The sequence below is a fragment of the Rhinolophus sinicus genome, linkage group LG16, assembly GCF_036562045.2.
Source record: "Rhinolophus sinicus isolate RSC01 linkage group LG16, ASM3656204v1, whole genome shotgun sequence".
Taxonomy (NCBI): domain Eukaryota; kingdom Metazoa; phylum Chordata; class Mammalia; order Chiroptera; family Rhinolophidae; genus Rhinolophus; species Rhinolophus sinicus.
The window spans coordinates 38,285,344-38,298,347 of NC_133765.1; the positions used below are offsets into that span (position 1 = coordinate 38,285,344).

Below are 13,004 nucleotides of genomic sequence, written 5' to 3' on the forward strand. Positions count from 1 at the left end.
CTCCGGGGACAGGAGGATTTCGCGAACATTAGAAAGTCAGATGTGCTCAGTGTTGGTGAGGGCGTGGGGAAAGGGGTACACCTGGAAGACCTTGCTCAGATGCAGCAGACGTGCCCCTAGATTCAGCAATCCACTTCCGAGGTGCACTCGGTACGAGTCTCACGCAGGACCACAAGCGACACGCGCAAAGACGTCTGTGGCAGCACCGTTTGTGTCGCCAGCCTCGGGCCCTCACTGGGGAACGGGCTGGCACCACATGGTCCATGAATATGACGGAATATTATGCCGCGGTTAGAAGTAACGAACCAGAAGTACACACAGCGGCGAGACAGATTGTAAAGCACAGGGCACGTGAGAAAAGACGGGACCAGAACCAGGTCTAGAGAAGAATGGGGTTCGTCCTCATCAGAACAGTGACATACATAACAGCACTAACATCTTACCTACACTGAAGTTCAAGGTTCCACAGCAAACACGTTGAAGGGGTTGCTGATGATGGAGAAAGGACAGGGCGTGTGGGGCGGGACAGAAGGGGAGGTACAGAAAGAGAGGCCATGGGAAAGGGAGAGAGAAAAGAAGAGAGGGAAGGGAAGGGGAGAGAAAGGAAAGGTGGGACCAGTTATGACAGCAGGTAGGGACAGGAGTGTGCTGAATACCGCCCCCCAGCCACCCAGGCACCAGGAACAAGAGTGGCAGCAGCTCCCAGCAGGCAGCCCAGACAAGCCCTGGAACAGGCTCCATAACAAGACCAGATAGCTTTTCAAATGGATGGAAGCGGAAAGCAGAGCTGGGGGAGCACGGGTCATGGAATAGAACAATCTAATCCAAAAGGAATCAGAGAAATCAAAGACAGAACTTTCTAGAAGTTGGTGTCGGTCACTCTGTTTCATCCGTAACAGACCAGGACAGCCAGTCCAGTCCCTCACGGGCTCTCAGGACCACACAGACCCCAACCCTCCAGCAGACGTGGGAAATGCCGGCAGCCTGGGGAAGATGCTGGAGGCGGCTCCTGGCACAGGGAGGCATGAGCATTCAGGAGACTGACCCAGCTGAGAGGCGAGTGCTGTTTTCATCACACTTCACTTATGACCATCAACCAGCGACAGAGGGGACAGAGGGCGCCTCCCAGAGACACTTCAGCACCTTGTGGTCCTGCGCTCGCCCAGAGGTTCTCAAAGTGGGTCCCTGGGTAGCAGCATCGGGACCCCTGGGAGCTGAGAAATGTGAACTCTGGGCGCCCCAGACAGACCTGCTCAGTCAGAGACTGTGTTTCCCGCCAGGGACTCCGGTGCCTGCTAACATTTGAGAACCCTGCTCCAATGGAAACTTCAACCTTCATTCCAAACACTCAGAGGAGGCAATGGGAGTGAACAGAGTCTCTCGGCTCTGGCTCTGCTCACACCCATTGCCACTGGCTGTCCTCCCCCAGCCGCCAGCCACGCATGTAGCACAGCAAGTGACACTGGAAACCACCGTGCAGGAGCCGCTGGCTTGGGTCGCTGGCCTTGTTTCTGCCTTGCCAGTTCTCAGCCCAGTGTGCATTCGGCCTCACTTGGGGAAGGTTTTCCATGCCCACGCCCACACGTCTTCACAGACATGCTCTGGGGTGAGCCGGACACAGAAGCCTATCGCTGGGGAAGGGGCCAGCCCCTCAAGTTCAAACACCTCCCGGGTTGTTGACAATGCCAGCCTTCCATTCCCTGACCCAGTTTGCCATCTTCTCAGAAGGGGAAGGTGGTAATATCAGCTGCCAGCCACTTCTCCAAATAACCTCAAAACGCATTGCTCCATGCCCTGGGTACAGTGCCATATGGCCGTCTGTGCAGCCTTGGACCCGGGGCACAGCCCAGTCACCCCACACCGCAGATGGGCCCCCGCCCGCCTTCCTCCCACACGAGCCCCACACTGAAGCCATGAGCCCGACTGAGCCAGGATCGTAGCAACCATCCCACCTGGAGGCTCGGAACTCACATCCCAGGAGCCCACACAACACTCTGAGATACAAAACCCCAAATAACAGGTGCCAGCAGCCAGGCCCAGGACAGAAACCAATTCCAGGAGATTCCGGCAGAGCCAAGAGAAAGCAGAGGGGCCGCTGTCTAGGAAGGGGGGCGGGTATTTCCCAGAGGACCCCAGACTGCTCCCCGCGCAAAAGACGTGAGCCTGAAGAACTTCGCCTCTGTTGGTGCCCAGTCACTCCTGGCTCAGAAACTGCACACAGAGGAGGGGTGCCCCATGCCCCCCCCCCAGACACAGTCTCACAGGCCTCCACAGCCTCCCTCTTCCCACCTAACCTTCCATTTTCAGAGTGAGCTCACGCTCCCATCTGGGCCATTTATCTTCCCTTGATGAGGTGGGGTCTCTCAAGTGAAAGGAGATGATGCAGGGAAATGCCAGCTTAGACCTGGCACCCTCCCTCTCCTTCCCCAAGCCCCCAACCTCTGAACTCACCCAACATCCAAAGACCCTGCGACTGCCCAGCCCTCAGCCTGAAACTGGTGGGGACAGCCAGCGTGGGCTCCCTGGGGATAGGAGCAACCTGCTTCCACAGAGGCCTCAGCTTCAGGAGAACAAGCCACACCCTCGCCCCACCCTGGCTCCCCCAAAGCCAACTTCCCTGGGGGCAGGTGGTCCTGTAAACACCTCTTGTGCAGGTGCAAATACAGCTTGCAGGGGAGAGTCTGCCGGGCAAATAGCCTGCTGCGTGTACACAGGCACACACGCACACACACACGCACACACATTCTGCCGGGAACATCTGTTTTGACAAACAAATTATTCAAGTCAGCCTGGGGGACATGAATTGACAAATTCTTTACGTGCTGGCTCCGCGCTCAGTGCATCGGGCATCTGAGCCCAGCGAGCTGTGGATGAACAGCCAACTCTTGGATTTGGGGGCACATTCCCTCCCCCACTCCAGCCCCACCCCACAGGAAGACCCCGTCCAAAGCCCCGAGAGGCTGAGACCTGAGACAATCAGACATCACATCACGGGCTCAGGAAGGCATTGGGGTGCGGCCAAACTTCGCCCAGAGGGGCATTTCTGCAAAGCTGGGGTGGGAGGGGAGAGGAAACCCCACCGCAGAGCCGCACGGTCAGCCTTGCCCTTCGGACACGGGCCCATGGGATCCACGGGACCGAGCAGCGCGGTGCAGCATCCGCGGGGCCAAGGGCCTGGGGACCCCGCGGCCGGCTCGCCTGCACCAGGACCCGCCGCTGCGGCCTCCCGTCACCTGGACCCCTGCTGAAGGGCACCCTCAAACCGCTGGAAATAAACTTTGTCAGGGCAGTTTCCGGCCACGGCCCCGCGATCCACGCCGCTGCAGCCGGGTGCGGAAAGGTGAGGGCACGCGAGGCTATTTTTAGGAGAAAAAAACAATCTCAGCCTACCTTGCATGCAGCAGTGCCAAGGCTCGGACGGCCACCGCGGAGACAACTGCAGTCTACTGTGTCAGATTACAAACCGGGGCGCGGGAGGGAGGGCGCCGCGAGGGGGTGGGGCGGGGGAGGGCGCGGGGGGCGAGAACCAGCCGCCAGGCAGCGGGGCGCAGCGCCTCTGAAACGCCAGTGTTTGCACACACACACACACACACACACACACACACACGCACACACGCACACAAGATGGCTTTCCCCTCGCTGCCAGCTTCCTTTAGCTGTGGCCTGAAGCTGGGACAGAAATGGAGGCGGAGCAGCCAGCCTCAGCCCAGCAGGGCTCGCGTGGCTGGCTCCCTCGGTGGGTAACTGCGCCCATCTCCCCTGCCGGCAGCCGGTCTTGCAGCCCAGGAGGTGAAACCCGCCCCCTGCTCGCCCCTGCCCCGGAGCTATATGCCCCCCACTGCCAGGAATTACGTGGTCGTGGAAAGACGCCGGCTGAGGGGTCTTTACCTCTGGTCCGCTCCCTGGTCCCCCAGGCTTCCAGAAGGAAGAGGAAACAGAGCGCTGCGTCCTCCTCCTCCCCCCAGAAGTTCAGGCTGTTGCACAGACCCACCGGTACCTAGCAACGCGGGAGGAGACGGAGAGGACGAGCCAGGCATCCGGGCCTGGACTTCACACACACATACTTTCTTCCCCAGGAGGGAAAGTGCATCATGTAAAGATGCAGAGCAATCTAGCCCTTCCAAGGGGAAGCCCTGTGTCCAGCCCCACACACCGACTCCCACTGACCGCTGTCTAGGGACCCGCAGGGGCTGAAACTGTGCACGCACTGGGGACCACAGTGGCCTAAAACTCAGGGCCCAGTGGGCAGCTCCTTCCTGGGGCAGCTTCTCCGGCTGCAGCACAGGGGTCTCTGGGGGTGGAGCAAAGGTTTTCCTCCTGGAACTGGCCCTGTTGCTGTGACCACGGAGAGCCTGGAATGAGCCTGGAGGCTGCGGCTCCTCAGCTCCCCACCCCCACAGTCACGAGTCACGAGTCAGCACACGTTCACCAGCCAGAGTCTGTGCTGTGGTCAGCGGTAGGCAGCCCACCACCGCGTGGCTCCCATTTTCATTCTGCCGACAGAGCTATCAGGCCCCTTCACAAGGATGGACGAGGGAAAGAGAGGAGCTGGCCCAAGACCATGGAGAGAATGGCCCACAGCTGTGTTCACAGAAGCACCAGTGACCATGGCCACGGGCGGACACGGCCCGAGGTCCACAGACGGATGCCCGCCGGACAAAGGGCCCCCCCACACACGCATGGAATACTACTCAGCCATGCAGAGGAAAGAGACTGTCACTCGCTGAAGACATGAAGCTGAGTGACAGCCGCCAAAGGCCACAGATCACATGATTCCATTTATGTGAAGCGTCCAGAGCAGGCAGATCCATAGACGGAAGGTAGGTTAGTGCTATAGATTCTGGGCATGGGGGCCGGGGGTGGTGGGGGAAGTGACCACTAATTCAGACAGGGTCTCCTTGTGGGCTGAGGGGCATGTTTTGAAACTAGATAAAGGCACACAACATAAATAAATGTTCCACAAGATTGTGAATGCACCAAATGCCACGGAACTGTTGCTTTAAAATGGTTCATTGTGTTATGTGAAGCTCACCACACAGAAAACGGAGAAGGAGACGAAAGGGCCATGAGAACAGCATACGATTTGGGAGCCACACTCAGTCCTGACTGGAGGCCTGCAGCCTGTCATTTTATTCCCGCATCTAAAAACGTGTCACCCCTGCTTCTAAGGGGACAGACACCCACTTAATAGCTGTTTGGGAGACAAAGAAGTTGACAGAAGAGAAAGCTGTCCCGCCTTAGAAAGGACTCACTCTTTTCGAACGTCATTGACGGGGCCAGCTGAGGCCAGCAGAGGAGCAGGTCCCTGCAAGACTCACGCTGTCCCACCAGAAAGGAAGGCAGGGATTCCTCCTCTGTGCCAAACTCACAAATCTCAGGTGAGTTTGTCCACGAGATAGTGGACGAGGTAAGAAAGCAGAGAATTTCACAGGCCTGCTCTTAGGTAACTAGTGGTCCACGGGACGCCATCTGCCTCTAGGAAGGAGGGGGACATGGTCCCCACAGCGGAAAGAGTTACCCAGCTTTGAAAATGAGCTGGGGGGCTGAGACCCGCTTCCTGGAAGAAATCAAAGAAGGTAACCCCTTGGGTGCTTGTTAGAGGCCCCCCTCCAGCTAGCTAGCTCTGGCCCGGACCGGAAACAGACCACAAAAGGTGTGCTACTCCCTGGCCCATTTGGCTATTGGAGGCCCCCATAACTACCTGTGGACGGGGTGTTCGCCAGACGTCAGAGAGTGCCAGATGCAAAGGTGCATTCAGAGTTTTCCAGGTTCGATGTGGAGAAAGGCGCAGCCAGGCAGTTCCCATTCGGACGGATATCTGAGAAAATGCCCGTGACTCCATTTGCTTCGTGGCACGAAAGCAGCAGACCAGCAGGGCCCTGGAACCCCTCAGAGGGCTGTGTAGACTCTTAGCCTCAGAACCCGTAGGCCCTGGGCCCAGCCAGCTCCGTGAGGCCAGTTTCAAGGCCAGCGGCCAAGTGTGCTCGCCTGAGCCTTCTCAGAGGACATCAGAGCCCTGGGGTTCGCCGTAGGCTCAGCACTGGGACAAATGCAGGCACTGCCCCGTCCCCGGAGCAGGCGAGTCGAGGCGGGAGGTTTGAAAGGCAGGCGGCGTCTGGGCAGGATACTGGGCAAGCCCAACTGAACCATGAAAGTGCCACAAGTAAGACTGGACACGGAGAACAGAATAATAGGAGAATTCTATATATGCTCTGGGATAGAATAGAATAGCACATTAATTTTGTTCCCAGCAAAAACAACCTGTGCATTATTGCATGTAATAATATGTAAAAATCAACAGCTTTCCTGCACAGGAAGAACAGCCAGTCAGGAAATATAATATAATGGAAAGGAAAAAATCCCATTTCTAACAGCATACGAAAAGAAAAACATCCCTACAGATGATTCGAATCAGAAATGTGTAAGCTACACATGAAGAAAACTGAGGAACAGAACAGGAAAATTGAATAAAGAGAAAAGCATGCCCTATGCTTGGATGGGATGCTTATTTTATTTTATAAAATTCTCCCTATAATTCCCTTAATATTTAATATGATTGCAATAAATGTAAAGGCAGGATATTTTAGATCTATGGGTGCTGATTCTAAATTTTAGCACAAAAGTATAATCTGAACACTTTTTAGGGTTAAAAAAGAGTAAGAAAAAGATACTAGCCTTATCAGACATTAAAATATATCATAAACACATAAATAGAACTGTGTGTTCTCGCTGTGTGAACAGACAGACCCACAGAATGGGCTTGGATACACGGACGGTTACGTGTGAGATGTGAGAAAGCGGCATTCTTCCCTTTTGGGGCTCTCGGCTCCCTTGCGAGAGGAACGTTCGCTTGGCATGAGAGAGTCTGTGGCTGGGTGTTTTAATGGAACCAACTCAGCTTTTTCTACATTATTCCAATAACTCAAAACTCAGAGCCACAGAATGTGAGAGTGAAGCCTCCATTTCAACTTTTAGAAGTCAGTGTCAGCCGAGAGGGGGCTGACTGCGCAGGTCTCCGCTTTCCCTCCGTGTAAACAGGGTCAAAGTGAGTCCCGCTACGTCTTCCAGGACAGGCCCAAGCCTCTCACTGAACGTGTTTTCACCGGCTGACAGAACCAGGAGGAAAACACCACTCTCGGCAGAACCGGTGGTTTCACCATCGAGGATGATGTCAGGCTAGCCCCACACTGGGAATCTTCCAGACCTTCCTCCCTGAGAAATAAACCAACAGATTGTCTCCAACCAACACACAAGTCTACCATTCCCAAGACATGGCTCACGCTCACGCCCCTCACCGCCGACTTGCTGGTGGCACCCCCAAGTAGCTGGGGCGCAGAAGCCTGGGGATCCTGACCCCCCCAGAATCATGACCAGAATATAATACTGTGACCACAACTGGCCGACGTGTTTCAGGTCATGTCACCGAGCTGCAGAAGCAACCGGAGCTAAAGCAATTAAGTTCATAACTACAACCCTCCAAGCTCTCGGATTCCCCAGGGGCAGCCACACGACACGACAACGGACGCTCTCTTCCTGGACTGTGGCTAATTGGGGCACTAAATATAAACATCCTGATTTGGTTAAGTTTCCATGTGGGATTTAGCATTCCATGGCTACAAGAGATAGGAATTCTAAAGTGATTCCCTGATTGTCAAGACTTCACAAAGGGGTGGAAGACAGACATGTTTTCAGGGTCAAACAGAACCCATCGATGTGGGAAGGGGGGTGGAAAAAGGGAAGAGAGAGGCCTGTGGTAAGCGGGAGAGTTCAAGCCCCACCAAAAATAACGCAGATTAATCTCAAGTTGTGCAGACCTGAGCAACACATGGATGGTCCCTGACCCTTCTTCTTGAGCCTCTAGGGGACCTGGCCATTCTAACCACAGGTGATGTCACAACGCCTTTCAGGTTGAGCATCCGGCTGCTGCATAATTTGATGCATCCTTTGAAAATCTGTGCACCAAGAATTAAGATCCTGAAGCTTCTGGGTGGGACCCGAGAGAATAGGAAAATCACTCATAAGGGAAAATTCCCGGTTGTTAAGGGTAGACCAGCTGACCGAGGTATGAAGTGCAGGGCCATGGGCTCCCTCTGGCCCACCACTCGTCTTTGTAAATAAAGATGTATTGGAACACTGCCGTGCCCATCGCTGTTTCCAGAGTGGAGGAGTTGCAACAAAGCCCATACGAGCTGTAGAGCCTAAAAGATTTACTATCTGAACCTTTACAGGAAAAGCTTGCCATTCCCTGGTCAAAGGTTTCCAAACGTTTTAATTAGATATCCCCACCGAGAAAAACTGTTATGGGGCATACACCCTAATACATGGACGAGAAACAGGATATTTGCATAGCTTCGAAGTATCACGCAACCAATTACTTGCTGTCTGACAGACTCGACCCCACAAGGCAGCCAAAGTAACACGACAAGCCCAAATCACGTGGGTCCTGGGAAGACTCAGCACCGCTCCGGCAGTCGTCACGCCAAGATTTCACAGCGAAACTGAACCACGAGGAAACATCAGGCAAACCCAAACCCAGGGGCAGTCTGAACGGGGACTGGCCTGTCCTCTCACACATGTCAAGGTCACAGTAGACAAGATGGGGCTGGAGGACTGTTCTGAATTAAAGGAGACTAAAGAGACGTCACGTGATGGCAGCATGCAGCGTGCGCCTCGGATCGGACACTGGCCCAGGAAAGAAGGCGCCGTGTAGGACATTATTGGGGCAATCCATAACATTTGAATGGGGACTACAGATTATAGTGTTTTATCAGTGTTAAACTTTCATATTTGATCACTGTACTGTGGGTGTGTAAGAGAATGTCCTTATTCTTAGGAAAAAACACACTGAAATATTTAGGGATAAAGGGACAATATATCTGCAATTTACTTTCAAATAGATGCTTCTGGAGGAAAATCTCTCTCCCTCTCCCTCACTCTGTGTATGGATGGATGAATGGATAGGAGATAGATGGATAGATAGATAGATAGATAGATAGATAGATAGATATAGGTACATAGATATATAGATACATAAACATATAGATAAATGATAAATTAGGGCAAAATACAACACTTGATGAATCTGGGTATAAAATAGTTTTTTATGCTATTCTTGCTGCTTTTCTGTGTTAAATTATATCAAAATAAAAAGTTTTTTTAAATGCTAAAATAGAACAGTAGAAAAATCTAGAAGAAAATCCTCAAAGCACCCAAGGACAGAGCTTTGAATCAGTCCTGGTAATTCACGCTCTGGGGTTCATTTATTTACAGGCCTGGAGTGCAGAGAGGATTTACCCTGAGACACCCAAGCTGCTCTCAGGCCCCCATTCTTCATCTCCTGTGCACGGATCTCTGGGTGCCCTCCCAGTCGGGCAGCCCTGGGTACCTGCCGCAGGGCTGGGTTCCTCCCTCTAACTCAGCCCTGGGTACCTGCCGCCGGGCTGGGTTCCTCCCTCTAACTCTTGAATTCGGTGGAATGTCGCCTTGCAGAGTACATTGTCCTTCTCCCAGGCACAGACGGGCCATCTTCCTAAGACAGAAAAGGAGAGAAACAGGGTGTCATGCACGATTGGTTTGGCTAGTGTGGCACACGCTGCTGACCCTTCCCAATCCCCATCCATCCCTTTTTCTACATAAACAGGAGCTGATTGAGTGAGAGTGGCCGTGTCCCCGGCTCTGGGGGAGTGAGAGATGACCGTGGAGCAGTATTCTGGCCAGTGAGCTGTGAGCACCGGTCTGATGCGCTCTGGGAACGTGTTTGCTTTCTTCATAAACAGGAACCGATGAGGTCAGTGTTATCCCTCATGCTCTTATTTCCTGTCCTGAATACAGATGTGATGGCAGGAGCTGTGGCAGCCATCTGCACTCATGAAGGAAGGGCCAAGAGAAGCATCATCACAGCCCCGACACCCCTGAGCCACTGAACCATGGCCAGCAGCTGCCTACATTCAAACTTCTTCTCTGTGAGAAAAAAAATTAAGCCTTATATGTTTACGACACTGTCAGCTATATATTCTATGGTTTTTGTCAAACCCACTTTTAACTGATATAACAATAATTTTTCTCTCTCTTCTTTTTTTTTTTTCTATCTTGGGCTCCAGAGAACAGTTGTGATGAAATATTGTGCATTACGTTGTCTCAGGGTTCCTTCCTGGTGTCCCTCCCACAAGAAGATAATTTTCAGTTAAACTACGGACTTAATTCTTAAATCCTGAGTCAGGCATGTCCCCTGCATAAACATGACGGCTCCGACTTGCCTCCCCCAAACTAAACATTTCCCCATTCTGTTCAATTATTAACGTGCTGCAGATATAGTTAAGACACAGCCCTAGCATCGGTATACCTCAAGCTCCAGCAGGGTCCCATTACATGGATAAATAAAGGATGAGTGTCCAGCCGCCTCACTGTGCTGGCGGCTCGTCCACCTGGTCTGTTTGTCCAGCCAGCTGCCAGGATCGAAATGAGGACATGCTCTGGAACGTTATGAGCCCAGGCGTCTGGGAAATGGCAAGTGGGAATGACCACCAAGAAGCTGTGTGTGACCATGACATTCACTCATCAAGATCCAGAAGGGAAGAAGGGACGGGCAGCTCTAGAAACAGACTCCGCGGCCTGACTCAGCGCGGGGCACCGAGAGGTCCGGCAGCGCCCCCTGCTGCCCTGAGAGCCCAGTGCCCCACCTGAAACCACAGCAGCCAGAACACGTAGGGCTGGAATAGGAGGAGCCAGCAGACTCTGCAGCAGAGCCGTGAAGTGCGGCTGGGACACCAGTGACAGACTCAGGATGAAACTGGTGCAATTTATTTCCTGTGGGTCAGAAATTCTACACTGGAAGGTGTTCCTTTGGGATATTAGGATTCCAGAAAGCCCAAACAACTGGAAATCTCTCTGCACAGGTTACAGGGGGCAGAGACCTCAGACAGCTCCTAGTGCGTGTATCAGACACTGCGTAGAGCTGGCCGTGGGGGAATGGAGTACAGAGCGGGCCAGCTCTGGTAAGAGTGTACGTCTGTGTCCCCTCGGCTGACTCCAGCGGAGCCATTGACTTGCTATGGCCAGTGCACAGTGAGCAAGTAGGGGTGTGTGTGTGTGTGTCCTCTGGGCTAAAGGTTCTAAGAGTCCACAGGCTCTCTGTGATTGCGTTTCCTTGTCTCCACAACGTGGAAGCGTACGTGGGATGGGCTCCCTTCTCCCCGAGTCTCCCCGGGGACTTGCAATGCACACACAGCCCGATGGAGGAATAAACATTTCTAAGCCATGGAGATTTTCACTTTGTTAGAGCAGCAGAAGCGAACCTCTCCTCACTCACACTGTGCATGCTCAGATCAAGTGTGTACTAGGTGCTCTAGGAAACCTTCAAAGAGTCGTTCCACCTCTTCACGCTTCGGTTTCCTTGTCTGTCATACGGGGGCCAACACCATACCTGCCTGGCAGGACCACTGTGGGACTGAAACGCAATAAAACGGGAAGCGCTTGGCACAATCAGGGCTCGATAAGTGAGGTGGTAATGAATTACTGTTACCATCGTTACCATTTCCAAGGTATTTAAGGAACACTTTGGGAATTTAGCTGGACTCTATTTATCTAGTCTCATTTATGGGGGGTGGGGGGATCTATTCCATTCCTTCCGAAAGACCCAACCCATGAGTCTCTGGGTTCCAAGCCTCAGCTCAAGGTGTGCTCGGCTGACTATGCCGTGTGGGGTGTACTTAACCTTATCATTGCTGCTATTGTTACCATTATCACGATTCACGTTTATAGGGAAGGATCTAGGCCAACAGCTGATTTCAGTTCTCCCGGGTTACTCTTCTTTCCTCTCGGAAAATAAGGCTGCACAAAATTCTTAGCACAACTTCCCACTGCTGACCTGGTACCCACTGCTGACCTGGTACCCACTGCTTCTGTGCCTGTCTTGCATCTCCCTCTTTTCACTGGTTCCCGTGTGCCTGAGATTAGCTGATTTTTGCAGAAGGAGCAGGTGTTTATAAAGCCTTAGGTGTGTTCCGTGGTAGTAACTTGCCGTTGCCCAGCTCAGCATTTCCCCGGTTCAGCCACAGGGAGCCGAACCCCACGCAGAAGCAAAATCTGCAGAAACACCAGCTGCTCCAAGGACCTGGGACGTCACCGGGGCCAGGTGGCTCACACTGCGCTTCCCGCCCAGTGAGAAAATCCATGACCCTCACTGTCGAGTGCCAGCTACTGAGTACCTTCTCCTTCCTCCCAAATTCTCTGTGCCGGGAATAAGCAGAGGGTAAAGACCTTGAGATGGCGGCACTAGGAAGACTTTGTCCGAGCTCACCCAGCGTAGTGGGAAGGACTTCCGGAGGCAGCAGGGGTTGGTAACTCCCCATTGTGTGGCGTTTTAGAATTTGAAAAGCTGTTTTGATATAAAAATAAGATGGATTCATAGATGGTGTGACGGATAGATGGATAAATTTATGCTAAAACAAATATAGCAAAATGCTAATTGTGGAACCTAGATGGTGTTCATGGTACAAATTTCACATTTTTCTATGCTTGAAAATGGCCATACAAGTTGTCGATGGGGGGCTGCTTTTCATACATGATTTCATTTCTCCACTCTGACCACGTGGATTTCTGTCTCTTTGGCTACATCTGTCTCCCTTCAATGCTAATGTCCCGGGGGCCTGTACCCACTCTTTCCCTTTATAAATTTTCATCCTCCAGCCAAACTTTGTGTGGTCCCAGCCCTTCAGCCGTTACTCTCCCCTGACCACCCCGTCCTCTGGCCTCAGCACGCATCCCTTCGGTGAGGCCACTCCGTCTTTGACAGCCACCCACAGCCCTTGCCTTGACACGTCGGCATCACATCTTAAATCCATCCAATCAAAACCGGTGGCACCACGGTCGTCAGGAACCTCCAGTTCTCCCCAGTCTGGCCCCGCACCAGCCCTCTCCTGCCAGCCGAACGCCCAGCGCGGCCCCGTCTGTCTGCAGCCCTGGACTCGCTCCTCCTCCGTGGTACATGAGATTTTTTAAAAACC

The 13,004-nt window shown here is 53.1% G+C and overlaps 1 protein-coding gene and 1 long non-coding RNA gene across 9 annotated transcripts in view; one reads left to right on the forward strand and one right to left on the reverse strand.

The window, feature by feature from the left end:
- The window catches only part of RIMBP2 (RIMS binding protein 2), a 124,403-nt gene extending 120,377 nt beyond the window's left edge, over window positions 1-4,026 (reverse strand). For 5 of the 8 annotated variants that reach the window (XM_074321028.1, XM_074321032.1, XM_074321033.1 and 2 more), the window contains exon 1: window positions 3,391-3,528. The gene's annotated coding sequence lies outside the window, so the exon portion shown is untranslated. Of the gene's footprint in view, window positions 1-2,451; window positions 2,660-3,390; window positions 3,529-3,888 lie in introns of those variants that run through there. The other 3 variants (XM_074321025.1, XM_074321027.1, XM_074321026.1) reach the window with 3 other exon arrangements.
- A 171-nt stretch (window positions 4,027-4,197) lies between these two features.
- Window positions 4,198-11,257, forward strand: LOC141569135 (uncharacterized). Its single transcript, XR_012492540.1, has 3 exons — window positions 4,198-4,820; window positions 9,832-9,962; window positions 10,101-11,257. It is a non-coding gene; the product is annotated as an uncharacterized LOC141569135 (long non-coding RNA).
- Window positions 11,258-13,004: the final 1,747 nt, after the last annotated feature.